General features: G+C 44.9%; 1 long non-coding RNA gene across 4 annotated transcripts in view; it reads right to left on the reverse strand.

Moving 5' to 3' along the window:
- Positions 1–21,948, reverse strand: part of LOC129677081 (uncharacterized) — a 45,647-nt gene that overhangs the window by 23,396 nt on the left and 303 nt on the right. The window contains exon 2 of one of the 4 annotated variants that reach the window (XR_008720166.1): positions 21,740–21,832. The exons of 1 other annotated variant lie outside the window; for it this stretch is intronic. This is a non-coding gene — a long non-coding RNA (uncharacterized LOC129677081). Of the gene's footprint in view, positions 1–20,380; positions 20,541–21,739; positions 21,833–21,948 lie in introns of those variants that run through there. 2 more of the 4 variants (XR_008720164.1, XR_008720165.1) reach the window with 2 other exon arrangements.

The following is a 21,948-nucleotide window of genomic DNA, read 5'->3' on the forward strand; positions in this document are numbered from 1 at the left end:
TGTGTGTGTGTGTGTGTGTGTGTGTGTGTGTGTGTGTGTGTGTGTGTTTTAATTGGTCACGAGAAGCTGTCAAATATTAGAATTGTGAGTTAAACTGCTAATAAGTCCCAGGGTTGTCTGGACTCTAAGGATTGCTAATATGTGTCACAATGCCCTTCCCATAAGCCACATTTCACACTAAGCTTGTCACTTCAGATACTCAGCTCTGTAGGACCCTTTCAAACATTATCCTACCTAATAACCATCTTCCCAAGAGTCTTAATCCAGAAGCCATCACCCCTTGTTGCACTGAGTTTGGATCTGTCTGGGATATAAAACAGAGGTTTGGGGAAAAGAAAAGAAAGGTTAAGGTTCAAGGCCTCTGAGGTTGGAATCTGAGGTATAGCATGCATGTAAGGCTAGTCCGTATACTCAGCTAAAACATGGATATGACATATCACGAGGGCTCTCATACAATCTAAGGGAATCTTTCAAATTAGTACCTCTCAAGAAGTTGGGCACAATGGCATCCCACCAGCTGTAAAATTTTTGTATACATGACAACACAATAACTAAATGTAAGGCCAGGAGCTTCCAGAGCCCTCTACAAGTTGGAGCTGCACCATGCCAAGTATGTGGAAATGCAGAACTAGCCTGGAAAAAGATTCTGCAGGGTAAGAGTGTGTGCATGTAGCTGACCACGTCACCAAAGCCTGCAGAGGCATCTGCAGCTCTCTCAGAGGAATAACCGAACCCCCAGGCCACTCTCGTCACTCTCCAAGTGCCCTCTGAGGAATTCTGTCTGACCCCTGAAGCTGAAATACCATGTGCAATCTTTCAGAATCTATCAAAAGCCTGGTGTCTGTGCGCAGCCTCAGAACCTCTGAATTCAAAACAGGACCATTTCCTGGCTCAGAACTCCAGCTCCAAATTCCTTAGGCTCAGAACTGATGGGAAAACAGATCCTCTGCATTCTTCTGGTTTAGAAATCATTCAAACTGACAACAGATAGGAAACTGACGAGGAGATTTGAAATCTTCCATTTACATTGCCATTATTTGTTCTATGTGGTAGAGGACACAGCACCCCTAACCTTGACTTTTCTCATTTCTCTCAGCTGAAAACAAAACCCGTAACATGAATTAGAGTGTGTGAGAGCCGCAAGGGAGTGCCTTGTCTTATATGCTGTATCACACGGAATTCTAGAAGAGCTCCACAATTTTAGGTGTCTTTTCTCCCAATCACATCTCTCCACTATTTTTGTATTACTTGGCCAAATGATGTCACATATATTCCACACAGAACCTTCCCAGGAACAGCCTAAGAAGTAACACAACCACACAGGACAAAAGTGGATGGTGGTGGCTCATTGAAGATATAGGAAGAAGGGAGCTTCCCACCAACACCGACCTCCAAAATGCTCAAGCTGGACAGGACATCTGAGGTCCACAAGCTACCATTTTTTATACAAATGGAGGCCCATGGAGAGCAGGTAGGGCTTACCCACTCCTTATAAAGGCCAAGTCCTGGGGTTTCCTAGAGTTAAAGTTTTTCCACTAGCAAAGGGTCAAGAACCTCCTCTAGCTACTGATAGGAGCTGAGATGCTCTGTGAGAGAATAAATCACACACACACACGCACACGCAGGCATACACACCCTTGTGCATCAAGTCAGGGGCTTCTCGGGGTAACCAAAACTTCATCTCCCAATGCGTCACAGATCCTTGACCCTGAGTTAAGCATCTATGACCCCAGAGGAAGCATCTTTTCTTTTTCAAAACTTACCAACTCTGTAATATACTCTAATCCTAATGGTGTGATCTAAAAAATTCTGAGGGAAAGCAATTCCAGCAACTCAAAAAGATGATTTAATCCCTAATCAATATTTCCATATTTTTAACATGTATCAAGGAAAAGAAAAGGTTCAGGAGAAATTGAAACCTATACATATTTCACTAGCGATTTCACATATGGACCTGGGATATCTTTTCTCCTAATATGGAGATGGCTCAGCAGTATTTAAATGACTCCTTATTCCAAGTCATATAAATATGCACCAGATGTATCTTTTGTAAATGTTATGTTTTTCAAGTTCTCAGCATTTGCAAGTAGTTGAAAGCTATGTCAAGCATGCTTTAATGGGGCATAAAAGTGTATTGTACTCAAAGAGATGGCACCGCTTTGTAACAGGGAAAAATACAAATGTTGTCGATGGATACATTTCCACTTACTGATTTATGCTGCACAGCAGAACGTTCTGTATTCTTTACCCACAAGTTCCCTATCAGTTAAGACCTAACCACATATAAAAAGTTATGCCTACATTAATGAATTCCCTAGATGACAGAAAATTCCGAACACAAAATCAGCTCAGTCCCACACCCAGAGTTAACAGATGAGAAAGGCTGACCACAGAAAGTGTTATAGTGAGGTAAACACAGCCCTGAGCCACTGTCGAGAGGACGCAGGAACTCACAGTCTCTGAATATAAGAAATGCCTCTCTGCTCTTCACTCTACTTGTCTCTGGCCTTCACAATAAAACAAAACCAGAAGTAAATCCTGTATCACATATTGATCTTCTGGGACAAATGTGATCTATGTTTTCAAACTCTTGAAGTATCTTACAAGAAGTAAGTGCAGGAAGCAAAATGTCGAGGGTCAGCATTAACGATTTTCAAAGAATATTGTAATGCTTTCTCTGATATAAAATGTATCTGACTGAAGATGAGAGTTTGCATTGAGACTATGAAAGGTATCCCATAAATTCTCCTCTGAATACTTTCTTGATTATATATATATATACACATATATATAAAAGATTTTATATATATATAAACATATAAAAGATTATATATACATATAAAAGATTATATATATTATATATATTTATACATATAAAAGATTATATTTACACATATAAAAGATTATATATATTATCAAAGATAGTTTTAAAAATGTTTTCAAGTCCTACAGCAACCATCTTGAAAGCATTTTGGTGTTTTTGTTTATCTATTTATAAATGACAATTACCAAAAATGATACCTCATTGAAATTTTGTCTTCTCTTTGTTAAAGAAAGAGCAAATCTTTTTCTCCAGGCATTCCATGTGGCTCTGTGAGGATGGGGTACTGTGGAACCAGGAGGAGCCAGCCAGGAGCAGAATCAGGGTCAAGTTGCGTCATCTAGAGAGCAGTAGGAGTGAGGACCATCCTTCCCCTGCCCAGGCCTTCTTGTCTCCCCCCCAGCAGGTAGTCAGTCCTGCACCCCACATCTTTGCTCACACCAGAGGAGCTCTTGTGGTTGAAGCCAGGTTAAACTTCCCCTCTCCTCCCAAGGTCAAGTCCAGCAAGCACCTGGAATTCCTCTTCATGCAAATAAGGCATTCCCAGAACCTTGGCCCTGGATTTACACTCACCTTGAAAGCCTCTATCCACTCCCCAAAGGTTTAAATATCCCCCCCCCCAATTAAACAGGCTGCTCAATGAAGCCTACATCCCAAGAAGCCTGTTCCTCACCAAGCTCACGATGCCTGAGGTCTCCATCACCCCCAGCCATTCCTATCTCCCTCTCCCTCTCCCTCTCAGGCCACTTGTCTGATCACACGTGATCATGCCTTTAAGGGAGGGGTAGCAGGGTGGAAACGACATGGCTCAAGCATCTCTACGGAGAACAAGGCACACATTGCCACCTATTAACAGCTACAAACACTCACCCTCTTCATTTCTTCGTCTCAAATTCCTCCTTGCTATGAGACAGAATATTAAATAATGAACCATCTAGGCAAGAGCCATTCTCTGAACGCAAAGCAACTTTTCAGTTTGCCCTTTACAAATAGCATCTTGCCCTTCTAGGCCCAATGACAGCAGTGAAAATCTCATGTAAAACAAAGCCATCACTGAAGTTTTGCGGACTGTATACCCCTGTTACCATAAGTGGAGTACCCTTGTTGAACAGAGCTCCACCGCTGGACATATGTCCTCTCTGGCTCCAGATGAAGTACATATTTTCTTTCTCTAACCAGAAACCAGTGTTGCACACCAGGTCAGTGCTTGAACCAGGGACTCACAGTCCTCATTCCCTCCAGAGAGGGGATGCAGGCAAGGCCAGCTCAGAATCCCCTCTGTGGGCGACACTGGGTAGCTCTGAAACTTTGTCACTGTTTCCCAAACAATGTCATGGCTCTCAGAATGCTTGGACACTGCTCTTACCTACGTGTAGTAGGCACTCACTAGGCAAGCTGATGTTCCATGTATGTCCATCAGCACTGCCCAGTGACCCTCACGAAAGAGTCAAAGCTCCTGCACCAATAGTCAACATCATGGTTAGGGGGTTGCTTTCCATCAGTAAGTGATTTTCTTTCCTAGGGTTCTGGGATACACAGAAGCCAATACTTTTCTGTCCAGACAGGGAGCACAAGAGAGAATGTAGATACGCCCAAGTACATGTCAAGATGCTTGGTTTAACTTGCCATGCTTCCATGTAAATGCAGCCCTCACATCAGAGTTGTGCCGACTTACCACAGGGCCCTCTTCTGTTCTTGTTCTCACAGAGCGGTGGGGGGTGGGGAGAATGTAGTTATGAAGGGTCATGAGATCTTAGGAACATTTGCCACCTTTGTTCTGACAGGAGGAGGCTGAACCCACCAAATGTCAGAGAACCATTTCGTAAGCTAACACAGGTGTCCTGCAGGGGCAGTGTCTGGAGAACTCCAAGATGCCAAGATGGATAGAAAGCAGAGACATACATGTCCCGCTCACACACACACACGAATTTGGAAAATAGTAAACCATTCCACTGAAAGACGTTGTGTTTAGCAAACAAGATACAGCTTCAAAACCTAGTGTCTCCATAATGAGCCCTGCCAGGTGGGTGTAGCCCTGTGCCCTGTGATGGTGTATCTGCTGATCCCCAACACAAGGTCTACATTGGAGACCTAAGTTGGAGAATACAAAGAAGGTTCAAGCTTCAATACCTGGCTCATTGTAAGTTCTTAGTAAAATCTACTATTATTATTAATGCCACTATCAGTACTGGCTTTAAGGTGATGGAAATTCTTGAAGTCACCCTGCTCAGAAATGAGAGGAGTTTACTCAGAAAAACTTTACCTTTTCCCATCTCCTCTAAAAGAACTTGAGCACATAATATTGAATTCCGGTGGATTAATGTGCCCTGCTTCCCATGCGGAGTCCAACCCCCAAGAGAAGGGAGAGGAAAGGGGACCAGACTCAGGTGAGGAGCCACATAATTGCCTTGTCACATGGCTTTAGCATGTGTTTCATGGCCAGTCACCTGACTCCCTTAGCAAGATGTAGACTGAGGGTAACAAGGACAGTTCAAGACAGAGCCAAATGAATATCCCCTATGTTGACAGATGCCCTCTCTGTTCATTGTGAAAACAATGGCCTTAGCTTGTTTTTGATTCCCATAGGGCACAAAGGGAAAATCCTACCCAATTTAAAGTGATGCTAGAAAGATGTCTATTGGGAAAGGGTGTTTAAACTGAACAATCTCACATCCAGCTGGATGATATTGCTTCCACCAAGGACTCGCCCTGAGAACACACTCACGCTAAAATTGATAGCCAACAACAGTAGTCAGCAAAGAGGTTAGTCTCCACAGCACCACCCCCACCCTCCGGCACAGCCAGTCCTTGCCTTCTCTGAATTACCCCAAAGGCAACACTCTGAGAGGTCAATCCAATGCTTTCCCAAGACCTGCTCCTCAGAACTGTAACACCTTTAAAGCATAAGGCTCAGATGGGCATTTAGAAATAGAAAACAAACCATACCGGATGGTTAATGCACTGATCCTTTATGGGGAAAATGTATACAAAACTTATGTTAATGTCCACAAAATATCAGTTTTACTTTTGTCATTGAATTGTAAGCAGCTCATGGATACTCTTTGTCCTGGGTTGATGTCTAAGACCTGGGGTATAGAGCAGATCTATAAGCCAGACCCTGTGAAAAGATTTCTGAGACTTAAGTTAAACTTCAGCTACTCCCAACCCACAGAAGAGTTAGAGAAGCCTGGTGCACAGGCGGTGTGGAGGGGGAGCCTTGAGTGGCCTGGCGAAGAAGAAAAGATGCGGCCCTGGTCCCAACCACGCTCCTCCAGGAGATTTCTTAGTTGATGTAACTTACTTCCTGTTCACAATCTATTTTACCCAAAGAACCCTCATCATGTAGAGCCTGAGAGTTTCACAAATGAGACTTTTTTGCTACCACATAACACAATGGCTGCTGCTCCCCAACGTCAGGAATAGGCGGCAGCTTCATTTTTAAATGCCTTTTGGTTTATAATAAAGGGAGGTTTGGGAAAATCACAGTACAACCGTTTTTAACATCTGAGTTTGAGGTTTTCTTTCTTTCTTTCTTTCTTTCTTTCTTTCTTTCTTTCTTTCTTTCTTCCTTCCTTCCTTCCTTCCTTTCTTCCTTCCTTTCTTTCTTTAAGGCTGAGGCTAAAGGCAGCTGATAGTAGCCAGTCCTGATTGGCCAACATCTGTTTCTTTACAGGGACCTTACTTGCCAAGTAGCTGGACAGCAATGCCCATTTGGTATTCATGGGAAGTACTTTCCGAACAATAATGACAATAATTGCCTCTGATTCTTGTGTTTACAACACTGCCAAAGTATCATTAGGGCCTTATTTATAGATAATAATGCTTATTAATCACAAGTATTTGAATTTTGGAATGTATTAGATTAATATTCTTTTGTACCTCGGTTCTGTACTAATGCTGTGAAAGACATTTACTGAATGCAACTCATTGGGAATGCTTATTTTGAGCTGAAAAATAATGTGTGTAATTTGCAGGTGAAAGATAAAGAAATTACATGGCTACCTCTCCACAGAGACCAACGGCCAATAGGCAGAATTCAGTCCTACCTCTCAAACGAGAAGGGAAAAAAGCAAAGTAAATATCCCTTTGGGTTTGGTTTTGTTTTTTCTTCTTTTCTTTCTTTTTTTTTATTTTATAAAACCTTGTAAATACGCAGACTGAAAGACATTCCTGACAGTACATGTGTCATTCTATTTTGACTTAAGTCTTCTGTGGATATATCACTTTATTGAAAAGGGTCTAGGATGAGGAATACTCATTGATTCCACAACAACTTCCTAGTACATACATTTTTAAAACTCAATGAAAAAAATAGTGTGGCTAAGAAACAGCTACTTGTTACAGGATCTTCTGTGCACTTATTCACTGATCTCTTCCTATACATTTAATTTCTGTACGGGCATATATGTAATCTTTTAAGTATTTCTCTATGTTTATATGTAACTGACAACAGGAGTCATTAAAATTTTCAAAGGCGTATCACCGTTTTTCAAGGTCAACACAATGTTGCTCAGTCTGTGTTAGTATAATAAAAACAACTTTATAAATAGAGACAGTATTACCAGTTCATAGTCCACTGAGCTCCTGAAATTCTAACAAAGATGAAATCTGTGGTGTTTTCTTCTCCTCTAGCATACATTTTTATTAACGCTTGCAGTATTCATGCTGTGTGTGGCTGAACAGTATTCAGCTTGTTTAATTAAAGGACTGCAAAGTGAAGGAACATGATTCGCCAGTGATTTTTCAGGATGAGGGCAAAGTTTATCAACAGAAAGTCCAGGTGCCTTTCCTTTAAGAATATTCGCAACTAGGTAGCATTTTTAAAACTGCCCGAAAGTAATGATCTTTTGCCAAACCATATCTGCTCAGTGCCATGCTACCCTGTTGACTCCATTAAACTGTCCCCAGCCCCATTGCCACCCATAATTAACCTTGTCCTCTACATAAAATAAGGGGCTGCACCTTTAAATCCACCCAAAAAAAAAAAAAAAACTGCTCCCTCAAGAAAACCCTGGAAGTGTTGTTCTACAAAAATGTCCAAGTCAGATCATCCAAGGAGACCAAGACCCTACCTAACTCATTACATGTGAAATGCTAACACAATTCACGGCTTAATAGAAACGACTTTACTGTTCCCAGTTGGGCTCTTTACTATCGAAACATGCTATGATATTTGCATCTGTGCTCTCCTGAGTCAAAGCAGGAAGATGAACAGTTACTAACAATTCAACCGGTGTCCATAGTAGAGTCTGGGAAGTTAGGCCCCTCAATTCCCTTTATTTAAATATGGAGTAAAAAGCCACAGACAAAATGATCTCAGTTCAGGGCAGGGGCGATAAGTCCATCTCTGCAGACATTGCTGGAAGGAGGCATCATGAGATGGCTGACCGACTTAGTCCAAATCTTCCAAACTTATAATGGAAAAGTTAGATTGTACAATTGTCACCATTTTTTTAGAAGCAAGGAGGAAGAGAAGGGAGAAATACCTGAATTATATGAGTAATTAACACAAAGACATTGCCTGCCGTGTCCTTAAGAGATGCTGTCACTTGGGTGAGGAAAAAAACCTCTAAGAGACCACAGTTCTCTTTGAGGATAACTGAGTGTGTTCCACTGTTCTGGAAGGGTGGAGGCTAAGCCTCACATCACCCTAGGCTAGTTTTCTTGGAGCCCTACTGCTATCTTACCCACTGCCTACAGACCTGGTATGGGAAGCAAAGTAGACAGCTATGGAAGAGATAGGGAGGGGGCAAGGGGGGGAAAGAGAGAAAGAGAAATTAGTCTGTGAATTTGAGTTTAAATCTGAGGGCATTGAGAAGATAATTCTTTAGGAAAAATGGTTTGACAGAATAACGTATATTCCACCAACACCCTGTAGTTTTCTGCGAGCCTAGTTGGATATGAAACTTGAGATCTGTCAACATTTTGTAGTTACCCTGATTTAATAAGCATTTTTCCTTCTTTTCTTTAACTGCCAAATTTTTAATGAAATGGAATCTTGGATGCCTACATTTTGGGGTTTTTTTCATTTGCTATATTATAGTTCTGTCTGCTTTTAGGCCATGAATGCCAAAGTCTTTATTCTTACAAATCTCTCTACATGTGTAATTTGAGCTTGCCTAACTAGTTCTTTACCCACTTCATTAATTAAATTGACAGAAAAGGTTATTTTCCCATGTTGTGGTGAATGACTCTTCAGATGAATTTTTGAATGAACATTTAACTGTCTTAAGTTCGTACATAGTCCCATGTCCTTAGATCACACCACAGCAGCAGATAGAAAACTTTCTCAAAAAAAAAAAAAACAAAAAATACAACTCATCTCAAACTTCTAACTAGAGTAAAATGTTTTTACTTCTCAATTTTTGTTTTTCAATTTTTTTTAATTTTTAACGTATGACCACCATTTTAATTTTGAACTTTTAAAGATATTAAGAAATAAAATTGAAAAATTATTAGGCTAAAACAATTTTTATTTCACATGTTTGTTGCTAGTATCTAGAGAGCTCTGATGAGACATAAGCCTTTAAGAGCTCTTCCAAATAAAAAGCAATAAACTGAACTATGGAATCAATGTCCTCATGAACATAGATATTTTGCAAGGCAAATGTACTTTTTATATAAGCATGAAAATTCAAGATTATTTTATAAAAGCAGTGTAAATAAATCATTCATTAAAAAAGTTTCTGATCACAGCCTTCAGGAAACTTCAAAACTTTATCATTTTAATTTGTCTACTAGGACCAACAGCTCTTGAAAGAGAAAATTTAGGTCCGACATTTCTTTACATTTGTTTAGCACAAATGAGCATTTGGACTCCTGCCAATGAATGTCAATATATTCATTTTGACGGTAATCTTTAACAACAACAACAAAAAAAAGCTTCCAAAAAATCTGAAGATTCAAAATACCACTTAAAAAAAAAAAGCAAGTATGTAACATGTCATCCCATATCCAGGCAAATCATTTCAAAGGCAAATACATGCTTCAATTTTGCTTCTTTATTATTGTTTGCCTACAGATCACCTTTTAATGCACAGAGAGGCCAATAACAATAACTACGGTAAAGATAATTTCTTTACACTAAGGAGAATAAAATAAAATTGTTGCTGTTTTTTTTTTTTCATTGTATCAGGGTTTAACTTTTCATCTAAGACAAGAATATTTAATGTATGAAAAAAGACAAAGGGAAAATTATCTCACTTTAAATGGAATGTTTATATTTTGAATTTGCATTTTTAAAGTGTGCTACCATTTTTATTTCACATGGAACGCATTATTTAAGTACATAGTACTTTTAAATGGACTTGCTTAAAATAATACTATGAATCTATTATTTTCTGGGGTGTCAGCTACCAGAAGCCCAATTCACATTTGAAAAGAAATCTTGGATTGTTTCAGTATCATACATTCAGTTTGTCTTGTTTTGAGCTGCTGCTATTTAATGCATTGTTAATCATAAAACTCCAGTGTATTGCACATGGGCCTGTTCTATGCAAATCTATTCAGTTGGGGTATGTATGTATTTTGTTATGTTCTGTACATAAACATCCACCCTGGTGCATATGTATATTTACATCGTGTGTAAATATGTGGAGAACATTACCAAACTGCACTGCACTTAAGAGGAGGAGGGGCTTCGAAGGAGTGCCAGGCAATATTTTAGTTAACTGTTAACTGAGTACTTTTTTTTTAATGAAAGTCATTAAGTTGTATTTTAGGTTTTGTTTTTCACAGTCCCAAAGGTGGGTGTTGACAGACATGATTATTTCCTGTTTTCCAAAAGGCCAGTTTAAAATATTCTGTCAACATCTGCTTTAAAGAGTTAAAAGTGGAACCATCCCTTTGCATCTACCTTCTCCTAGGGAAGCCTGTGGGCAAAGATCCTGATAAATGAGTCAAAGAAAAACTTCACTTTGATTTCACAAACAAAAGCTCATCCGCTGAAACACTAACACTCCACCATTAACATTCTTGGTTAAACTGTGGCTGTCTCTAAACTATCTCATGAAAAGAACTGACTGGCCCTGTATCAGGAGGCTGGCTGAGGATGGCCTCGTGGCGTGAGGGACTGTGTGTCCCATTTACTCGGAAGCTTTCTCCAAGACAGAAGGTCTCGAAGAAATATGAGAAATCACCTAGTATTACAGATCCACGAAATGGATGTGTGCCGTATTTACACGTGGTGTAAATACACTTATGCACAAGCATACATGTTTACATAGGTAAGATCTATACACAATCCAGTGAACGCATTTGCACAGAGCACGCCCACGTGCAATCGACCAAACTTGTATGCTTAACACGGCAGCTCAGAACGGAAGAAAGGGACTCTTACTCACACTGAAAAATACCAAAGGTATTTCTTATTAGAAATCCTTGAATGCAAATGCTTAGCAGAGGGCAAGCGCAAGCAAGCATCATGAAGTTTCCATCTATGATCTTCAGAAACCTAGTGTTACACAAATGTATTTAGAGTTACAATCCAGAGGAGAAAACAACAACAACAACAAAACACCTTTAGTGTGTTTATAAATGTCCCTGTCTTGTCTCCCTTGATAAGTGAGCAAACTGGATGGGACACAGGAAGGAGAGTTCCTGGTTAATGATTTATTTTGTCCCAACTTTCCTTCAACTAGTCCACTTTTTTCTCATGGAGCGATAATTGACGGTCCCTGTTTTGTATGAAACTATGGAAATCACAGACTAGAAGAATGGGGAGACATTATTTCAGAACTGAAAAGAGGTAGGTGTCTTTACTTCCTCCTACAATTTCTCATTACTGGAGAGGAGCCAGGAGGTTGAAAAGGTGCACTACAGACCACGATTATGGGCTGCAGCCCAGGTCCTTCCTCCGCCCTGTTCCTCCAAGAGGAAGAGGAGGGAGGGGGAGGAGAATGGAAGAAAGGAAGAAAAGAGCTTCGATTCACAATCCTTACGACCAAGACAGAGAAAGCAGCTACCCCTAACTCCCTAAAACGTGGCCTCTGGAGCACGGGCCCTCGAATAAAAAGCAAGTTGTCTGACGCTGTTATATCTCCAGCTAGTATCGCCCATCTCGGCTTTACCTTGGTTCACGAGGGGCAGCCCCGGACCATGCGACTACAAGGGAGATCTTTGGGGACCTGCAGCGACGACCCAAGAGAAAGAGGGAGACGCACAGGAGACAGAGAAGCAGCCTGGGACAGACTAAAGACCCTAGGCTCTGCGCCATGGGTACCCACACAGGCAGGAGACAACTGGCACGAAGCGTCCTGCTGCGCCGTGTCCTGCCTTTCCAAGCTCTGCCGCGCCTTGCCCCGCTCTGCCCTGGGCGCGCGCTTCATACGCACGCACACGCACACCCGCGCTCACGCGCAGCGGCTCTCTCCAGACCTCTGGGCGACGGCCCTGCCCCGCCCGGCGCGGCCCCCGCAAGGGGGCAGAGAGGCACCAGGGCTCTGCCGCGCGTGGGCCGCGGCGGAAGACGCTGGGCGGCAGGTGGCGTGCAGCGGCGGGAGGGGACAGAGGGGGAGGGGGCTGCACCCTGGGTAACTCCTTCCCGCAGCCGCAGGACGCCTCCTCGGAGAGGGCACTGAGCGCCCGGTCGCACCGCCTGGCCGGGAGCTGTGCTCCTCCGCGTGCGGGAACCCGGCTGGCACGCGGCCGCCGAGGGACCCCACGCGGCTGGGCACTGGCGCGGGCCCTCTCCGAGCCCGCCTGCAGAGGGCGCCCTCCCGGGGCCGCCCGCGGGCCAGGCCTCCATCCCAGAACAACAGGGCCGGGTCAGGTTGGTACTGTCGCACCAGCCACCACCGAGGGTCACAAGACGTCGCAGCCCGCGATTCTCCTCTTCTGTACCCCGGAGCTGGAAGACAAGGGGACACAGCGGGCTGACCAAGTGGCCATGCGGGGCCACAGCGCCACGGCGGGTGGGGGAGGGGACGTGTCTTTTCTCTCGAGGAACCCTCAGGGCCCCGGAAAGTTTTCCACCGCTTGGGGACACCGGTGGGTACAGTGTGAACCCCGCTGCCTATGGCCCCCAAGTACTAGAACTCTCCCGGCGCGCTGTGCCACGGCTTCGCTGCCTGTCACGAACAGCACACACGCCCTCCGCCTGCCGGATTGACCCAGGCTCCCTTAGGAACCCCACAAATAGGCTGGGCTTTAGGCTAGGGGAGGAGGCTCCCTGCAGACGGCGCGCCCCCGATCGGGGGTGCTGCCCACCCTGAACTTTGATCGTGTGGAAAAGTGGGGACGGCATTCCCCAAGAAGCAAGTTCGGGACCCACGAGGACATCTTTTGAGGTTTGAGCGGACCTGGCTCTTCTGCAAGCACGAGCGAGCACACCCCGCGAAAAGTGTCTTCCCCGTAAAACTGAGGCCTCCAAACCCGAGTGGCCCTGTCCCCTCCTCACTGCAGAAGTTCAGCTGAGCTTCAGAGAGTGATGTCCCCCATCCTCGGCGCCTTTCCCGTGCTTAGCCGCCAAGCCAAGGCCAGAGGTGTGCAGGGAAATTTTTAGAGAAACCGCATCTTATAAATGTGAGGATTTGAACACGCAGCACAGATTACTCAAAGCGTTCCGTTTTTCTGCGATCCAATTTTATTAGGATTTATTCTCATTTGTGCCGGCTTCTCTGGGGAAATAATGCTTTGATTAATGTAATCCTGGCCCAGGATCGCGCCTCACGCCCCTCGACCCTCTCCCAAGAGAAAGGGCCTGTTTGACAAACAATAACAGAGGCGCAACTCTTGCAATCTGCCCTACCTTTGGGGATGGCTGGGAAGAGGGTGACGCTCGCTCACACCCTGCTCGCTGAAGGCAGTGTGCAGGGGCGAGAAAGAGGGGAGCCCTGTGGCGGCGAACCTTCCAGGCAGAGCCCCAGGTACCGAGGCGAGGCGGGAGAGGGGAAGGGAGGCGCCCACAGAAGGGCCCCCCTTGGAGCCTCGGCTGCGGACAGAGGAGAGAGCGCGTGGACGCCGGTGCGCGCCTGTCCTCTGCTCGCTCCCTGGAGACAAAGTCTACTTCTTTGTCCCTCTCCTCAGGCCTCCACGGCAGAGATCTGCGCACTGTGGTTGTGCAGTTCCGTGGCCCCGGCTACATCTCTAGCGCCCACCCGCGGCCCCGCGGCCCCTGGAGAGCAGGTCCCAGGGGCTCACCAGCCGCGCCAACCCGAGACGCCCTGCAGCCGTCAAAACCCGAACCGGAAGCCCAGAGCCAGGGACCCAACTCAGTGGTTTTCCTCATCCATCACCCATGCATCCATCCATCCTCGCATGCATGCATGCCTGCCTGCATGCCTGAATACCATACAAATCGGTGGACAGAAGCGCGGAGAGTCCTTTGCCCAGCTACGGGCTGAGAACGGGCGCCCCCTCTGCAGCTCTCTCGCCTCCTGCTCAACCAAAACCCCCTCCGCGAGGAGAAAACAGCTCAATTACGAAAGGAGCAGAGAAACGAAATCCCGGGCTCAAACGCCCTGCCCACCGCGGCTTCTTCGGTCCCCCTTTCTGTAACACCGTCCCCACCCCCACGGTCCCCAGCTCAGGGGCGGGCGGGGAGGCGGTGGCGCGAGGGGTCCTGCCCCGCTCCACGGAAACAAAGCCCGCCGCGGGAGCTCGCGGCCGCCTCAGAGCGGGTGACAAAGGCAGGCAGGCGGTGCCAAGCTCCAAGGCAGTGCTCCTATGGCCAGGCGGAAAGGAGGCCCAAAGATGGGTGCAATTTGCACCCAGATTTTTCTGGGCTTCTCTGCTTCTCTCCTCTTTACCCAAAGACCTGTTGGGTGACTCAGCGTTTATCTATCTGGTCCTGCAACCTCAACATCCTCGCTCCCCTCCTGGGCCCGCCCCAGGCTCCTCCACCTCGCCCCGCTTTTCTCCACCTTACTCCCATTACCTAGGGCCCCTCTGGTTTTGAGGGTTAGCTTTTTCCCCCTCATCTTTTCCATGGAAAAGCAATGTTAACGGGACTTCTGCAGACCGCTCTATGTTCAAATAATATTCTAAAAGATCTTTCTGGGCAGGCGCTGGCAGAAAGGGGGAAGTATTGGGAGCCTTTTAATTTTATTATGCAAACTGCACTCTAAATAAAATAGAATGCCGTTAAAATGCGTTCTAAGAAAGACAGACAGCCCCGAGGCCCAACAGATTGAATGCGGCAAATGTCCCTGTCGGCTCCCACGAATCATATAAATGGTAGGGTCGGGCGAGGGGAGAAGACCTCCTCCCCATGCAATAGAAACCCACCCCACATGAGAGTGGACGCTCCAAGTGTCTGAGGCAAACCTTTCTAGGGGGGAAAAAAGTTCTAATCTTGCATTCTAACCCTTGTTGGGAATTGCTGCCAAGACCCTGCCAATAAAATCGTGCGATTTTTGAATTTAAGGTACTTTTAAAGTTTTGCTTGATCAGTTTGGCGGCAGTAAAAATAAGGGGACACAGTCGTCGAGTTTTGACAGCACACGCCGTGACTTCTGGGTGATTTTTGTGCCCTGGTTTAACACTAAATTAATGTTTAATGTTTATCGAGTGCCATTATGAGTCGGGAATTCTCCCCTCGGGTTTTATTAACTAGGGTCTCTGCAGAAAATTTAGGCAGAAAAGTAAACGTTGAAAGCAATGCTGGGCACACAACTTTTAACTCGGAAATAAACCCGAGCTCCAGGAAGCCACTGTGAGCAAGGTCCCTTCATAGTACCACCTCAACTTCTATCGAGTATTTAGTGGCTGAAATTATATTCTTGCAAACTGTGAAATAATAGAAGCACCAACTGTCAGTGAGTACACTTGTATTTTTTAAGTGGATAGCCACAACCACAAATTCTTGAAAACACCAGTGAAGTAGGGCTGGCCTAGGTGGGCACTGAGTTGGGTAGGACCCCAGGGAAGGAGCAGAGCTGTGGGACTGAAGGCACAGGAGTGAAGAAGCTGCAGCAGAACTGCTTGGAAGAGATGGAAAAAGAGCAGCAGCCTTCAACCTGAAATGCTCCATCTATACCCAGCTCCTCAGACAGTAGGCAAGGTCAAATGTCAAGGAAAACAGAGAGAGAGAGAGAGAGAGAGAGAGAGAGAGAGAGAGAGAGAGTAGAGAATTGCTTTCTGGGATGCCACACCAGCTCTCTTTCACCCCAGCACTATTAGTTCGGTCTCAAAGAAAATGCTGTAAATTTTAAAGGCAGTGCTTGCTGGAGAAGGACCTCAGGGAAGGACTGATGGTCCTTCTTAGGACTGATGCCAAGAACACAAACTCCAGACACTCCTCTAGTAAAGCTGAGTTCATATTTCTCGGCTTTGTTTTCATGACACACACATAAACACATACACACCAAATTTACCTTGAAATATTTTTCTAGCTAGAACATATCCACATTTGTTGCTAATGAATCCTATTTTCTCCATCAACTCTAGTCAATCAGCTGGGTTCTGTGTTACCTAGTCCTAGGAGTTGAATTTGAAAAGAACCATAATGTCGGGAAGCACAGGAAGGATGGTGAAGGGCAGGCAAGAATAATCCATTAGCTGCAGCATCCCCAGCAATTGCAAGAGAGCATTACCAGACTTGACAGGTTCATGCACACAGCTAGAGTGAGCAAACAGTTGGAAATGGGTTGCTTCAAAAGCACATACAAGATTACCAACTAAGTTACTGTGCCCTCTCAATTTATTTTCCACAATTAGAAATACCCTGTAGTTTAAGGAGGAGGGAGCTTACTTTAGAGTAAAGAATCAGTTTCTTTTCATTCGTGATTCTGCAAACCAGTTTGAAGAAACCTTAGTGCTCTCTCCCTTCCTCCAGATCAGATAAATCAGTATCAAAGAGGTACAAAGGGGGGGGGTGCATATTCCAAAACCTTAGCATTACCAAGAAACAACTCATCCACTGTCCACCAGATAAAGCCTCTTTTCTAACCAAAGCCACCATTGCAGAGCTCTCCCATTTGTACGGGCTACACAATACAGATTGTGAGCAAGGTGGACGCTTTAGCGTGTAAATGCTAGGAGAAACTGCTTCTGTGTTGCTGCCTTACTAGACAACTTTCTCATTGTCAAATAGAAGCCAATGAGAAAATATCCATTTTGTGTTGTGCACATTTGGTCCAAGTAATGTTCTTCATTCGCTCATTTTGCAAAAGCGATTTCATCACCCTCAACAATTAAGTCTGTAGCCTTTGTCCAGAACTTTGGATCTTAATCCATACCCACCTTGATTATACCTACTCCCAAGTCATTACAGAATTCTCACATGGTCCCTGTAAACTAGCGGCTCACCTCAAATTAACTTGTTGCTTTACCCAGAATTCTTATTTTCTGTCTCTTTTACTTCTTGCTTTCTAAATCTGTAAGACCATGATGGTTCCCCCCCACTTCCCTGTTCTTTCCAGTACATTTTTTAGAAAGGGGTGTGGGGGAGCTGCTGCTTAGACAATCACAGCTCCTAGGAACTATAACACAGGAGAGTGTGGGCTCAGAAGCATGGGGGTGAGGGGCTTCACCAGTGTTTTGCAATATGAATGAAATTTTTAAAGTTCCCTTCCCTAATAATGCATCCTGAATGCTTTGAGCATTCCTGAGCATGCAAAACAAGCTAAGCCTTGGGACTTGTGCTGTTTTGTGACCTAGAAGTCTTTTGTCTGCAATGCAGAGCTGTGGAAGAAAGCAGTGTTTGTGTTCAAATTACAATTTCCTCAATTCTCCACTTTTTATTAGCAAAAACCTGACAGTGCCTCGCCTGACTCCAAATGTGAAAGGGCCAGGGTGAAAATAACATGATTTAAGTGTATTTCAGAGTGTCTCTTTTATGCATATGATTCCTATAATCGTTCAGACCTAGATGAACTCCCACTTCAAGCCAACCCTGACCTACTCAAATTAGGTTGAAAGAAAAACGTACTGGCTGAAGCCTGGTTGGCTTGGAGCAGTTTTGAAAGGAAGCCAGTGGCACCAACCCCCTCCCTTAGAGAAGTAGCAAAGCTATCAGAAAGGTCAGCTTTGTGGCCTGTTCACTCACAGGTGCCTTCAGTGAGCTGCAGAAGGCAGCTTCACACCTCTAGCCACTCGCGCCTTGTCTTTCTGAGTAACTCTCTAAATCTCTTTGGGAAAATTTTTTGAGACAAACTGACTAAATCCTCACAACCAGCTAGGATTTGCCCTTCACTGTTTTAGAAAGTTTTCTACTTCACTACAAAACTTTTTTTCTTTTTTGCCACAATTTTCATGGGCAGCACACGTGTGTGCATACGTGTGCATGCAAACACACACACACACACACACACACACACACACACACACACACATAAAGTCTTAGAGGCAGAAACTTTTTGCTCCGCTAAAACTCCCCTTTAACTGTAGTAAAAGGGTTCAAGCTCACAGTTACCTCTACCCTTTGTCAACCTTGTATTTTTCTCTCTACAAAGCCTTTCAAGGCCAACTGTTAAACCCTTTGAAAACCAATAAGAGTGAAAGTAGCTACTAGGTATCAAATGAAGTAAAAAATTCCAGGCACCTGCTACATCCTCAAGACCAAATGTGACACTATGTCCTGCTGAAAGGACCATCTTTTTTTCTTCAGAATTCATTTTGTTTTCCAGTCTACTTCCAAAAAAAAGAAAGAAAGAGAAAAAGAAAGAAAGAAAAATCATCATCTCCAGCCTGAAAGAGTTTCTTAAGTAACCTATACTACACTGTAACCATAACAGTAATTCTTTTAACTGTTCTGCTTTCTCCTTCCTTCCTTTTCTTTCTTTTTTCCCCACCTTTCTTTTCCCTTTCTTTCTTTCTTTCTTTCTTTCTTTCTTTCTTTCTTTCTTTCTTCTTTCCAGCCCAGTTTACAACGCATACTACCCACAGTCTCCTGGAAAGAAATGGGAAAATACTTGTAGCGTTCTCTGGCTTCCTGGGTCATTTACAGACATGCCTAGTATGTGGAGAGATAATCGTCTCAGTATTTTTAAGCCCTATGTTGTGCAATCATTTCCCTTCTTTCCTTGAACATGCACAGGAAGGTAAGGGTGCTTGTTCTGCCGGCAAGTTTGGAAAGACAGATTTGCTTTTGAACTGGCTGCATTTCCCCAGCGCCTGCTACTCCGCGTCAGTGCGCCCCCTGCTGACCAGTCAATAGGGTACCGCTAAGCAAAGTTTATTTTGTTCAGTAAACCGTGTCATATAAAATTAACAACAACCAATAAAATTAGCTTATATGTTTCAACTGTAAAAGTCCAAAACAAAATAAAGCTAGTTTTAGTGGTCCTAGAAATCTCTAGTTTGGCTTCTCCTCTTTGGCTGAATCAAGGTCCTTTTATCTAAAGCCCAGTGCACAAACATATAGCTTAATGTGACTAGTGTTCTTCCTTTTATTTCTTTCTCTATGGCAACCAATATGCTCTGCTCAGAAATGTTCCCCATCAAGGAAACAAATGATCTTCAGGGAGCAGCTCTATGTGGCATCTGGTCCACTGGAGCGCCCGGAGTTAACCCCAGTCAGACGCAGGGCTGTAAACAAGGGGAGGAAGCCTGGCGACTCTGAGCCCCTCCCCAACTGACACCTCTTCCTCTCTTTACAAACCGCTGCATTGATTTAGCATCAACTGTTTCCAAATAAATTACCAATTCTAAATTGCAAGGTGTTCGATATACAAAAGTGCAGTATAATTCCAGACATTTGACACCCTCCCCGCCCCCAAAATGTGGTTTCCTTCAAAAGAACAAATCTAAGAAGCTTCTAAAATCATCCTCAGTCTATCTCACTAAAGGAAGGTCCTCTCACTGGCCTGGACTTGGCATAGCTATTTCTTTCGGCCATATTTATTTAAGTAAGTACACCCTTGAATTTTACAAAAACCGAGTCATGGGTCTGAATGTCAAAATTAGAAATCATGGAAAACGCTGAGGCTCCAGCGCCCTTGGGGAGTGGAGGGCAGGGATGTCCTGGTTAGTTTTGATTGATCACCCTCTTTCTGAGCGGTTTTCACCGCCTAGCCAGGAGCAGCCGCAGATCGCCTGCTCCCCAGTTGCAGCTTTGACTTCCTGCCTCTTCTCCCTCCTTGCTTCCTCATCCAGCCCTCTGCCCCCGGGTTGCCAGGCCTTCTCCTCACTTGATCCTGCATCTCCCCATCCTAACCTGCATAGACTCACAATCCAGACACCCTCACCAGGGCAGGTTGCTCCATCTTCAGCCCTGATTCTCCGGGGAAATCCCAAACAAGAAATATTTATAAACTCCATGCTTAGTAGGCACCTATTTTCCAGGGTCTACCCCTCCTATGATCAACAATTTAAATTAATAGCTCTCTCTCTCTCTCTCTCTCTCTCTCTCTCTCTCTCTCTCTCTCGGAACGCTCTTGCTGTGAGGGCCTTTGGAACCAGTCCACCTTCTTATGTATTATTTTAGCAACGCCAGATTTCTTTTACTCACTCAGTCCAACACGACACACTTTCCCTTCCCCTCTCCTCCCAAGCAATGAAAATAAAGCTTCCAAACCTACAAGAGCATGAATAAATACACCTGAAAGAAAGGAAAAGGAGAAAGCACAGAAAGAAAATGAAACACAAAACAAAACAAACAAACAAACAAAAAACACTTACCCGGCAAATTCCCAAGGTTAGACTTTTAAATAAAAGGTTGTTGTTTTTTAAATATGGTGCCTGGAGGAGAAGGCACATTTTCTACTCTCCAGAGCCGAGGCATCCTTAGCCTTCCCTTTACACTGACTCCTCTAAGCCCAGTTCTCACTAGTCTATTATTTTCACCAAAATATATGAAAATGTATGCAAATGAAAATCAGCACTAACTGTTCTCCCCTTGTTATATACTTTGGATTTTTTTTTTCCAGACAAAACAATCACACTCCGGAGGGAGGGGGCGGATGGGGTGGGGCGGGAGTGGAGGGAAGCTGGGGAGCGATTTGAGAACTAAGTATGTGGGGGGGGAGAAGGGGACAGACCTGGGAACAGAAGTGCGTTTCTGTTACTGAGGAGCACAACGTTTGGGGGGCTTCCCGAACGCGCACACTCTCCTCGCAGGGAGAGAGAGTGGATCTGTTTGCAGGGGCGCTATCCCGTTTCATCGGGCCACCTGAGACGGCTTTTGAAAGCGTGTACTGTGAAACTCATAGCAGTAATTTAGACAAAATCCTCACTGTATATTAATGAAAGGCGGCCCCATGGCTCTGTTCCTATCCTCCCCATTCAGTGTAAACAAAACCACGAGACTCTTTCGGTTTTTGAGCCGGATCCAAGCAAAATCGGCAGGAAAGGAAAACACGGGGTGCTGGCACCGACTATTCAAACGTCTGCACCTGGAGATCTCAGATTTATTCAATGAAATCTGTGTTCCATCTCTTATATATACATATACGCATGCATAAATATAAAAAGGAACCTTTTGGAAGGGAGGGGGGATCTGTTTGGGGCTTTGGTTACTGCTGCCTTTTAGATCTGCTCCTATGATGGTATCTTTCACCCCAGCAAGCAGGAGCTGGACCCTGTCCTACAAAAACGCTTCGCGTCTGCAGTTAATCTTGAGATCACGCCGGGGCTGCGTGGCGGCTGCCGAGCTGCAGGGCTGGGGCTGAGCTCACCTAAGTGAGCGCGGCCGAGGGGAAGGCGGGCCGTTTTTTATGCTCGCGGCACCGCCGCGGCCCGGTGCGCTCCCGGCTGCTGCTCCGGCCGGGGACTGCAGGTTGCAGGCCGGTTTGCAGCGCCCTGCAGCTGGGGGTGCGGGGTGCAAGCACACGCACACTCATTAAGAGTCGTGTATTTATTGAATGTCCGAATCGGGTTCGTTCACTGGAAATCCCCAAGGAGGATTTAATTTGCCCTTGTTTTCATTGCCACTTTCTCTTTTTTCTTGGTTCGCTGAGGTTCCTCTGTGCGGCGTTTCCGCCTGGCCGCCTCCCCACACTCACACACACACCCCACCCCACCCCCTCTTCTCCCGCCTACCGGCCGCACTCCTCCTCCCGGCCCCTTAACTCTTTCAGCTGGGTTGCGGCTGAGGAAGCACTTGTCGCCAGCGGTCACAGCAACCTCGCAAACCTAAGACCCAAAGAAAGAGGAAATAAAGCGCCCCCAGGCTCAAGAATAGCAAGCGAGTAACCCCCCCATCACACACACACACACACACACACACACACACACACACACACACACAC

This window comes from Psammomys obesus, unplaced genomic scaffold (genome assembly GCF_907164565.1).
Source record: "Psammomys obesus unplaced genomic scaffold, mPsaObe1.curated_primary_1811, whole genome shotgun sequence".
NCBI classification, from domain to species: Eukaryota; Metazoa; Chordata; class Mammalia; order Rodentia; family Muridae; genus Psammomys; species Psammomys obesus.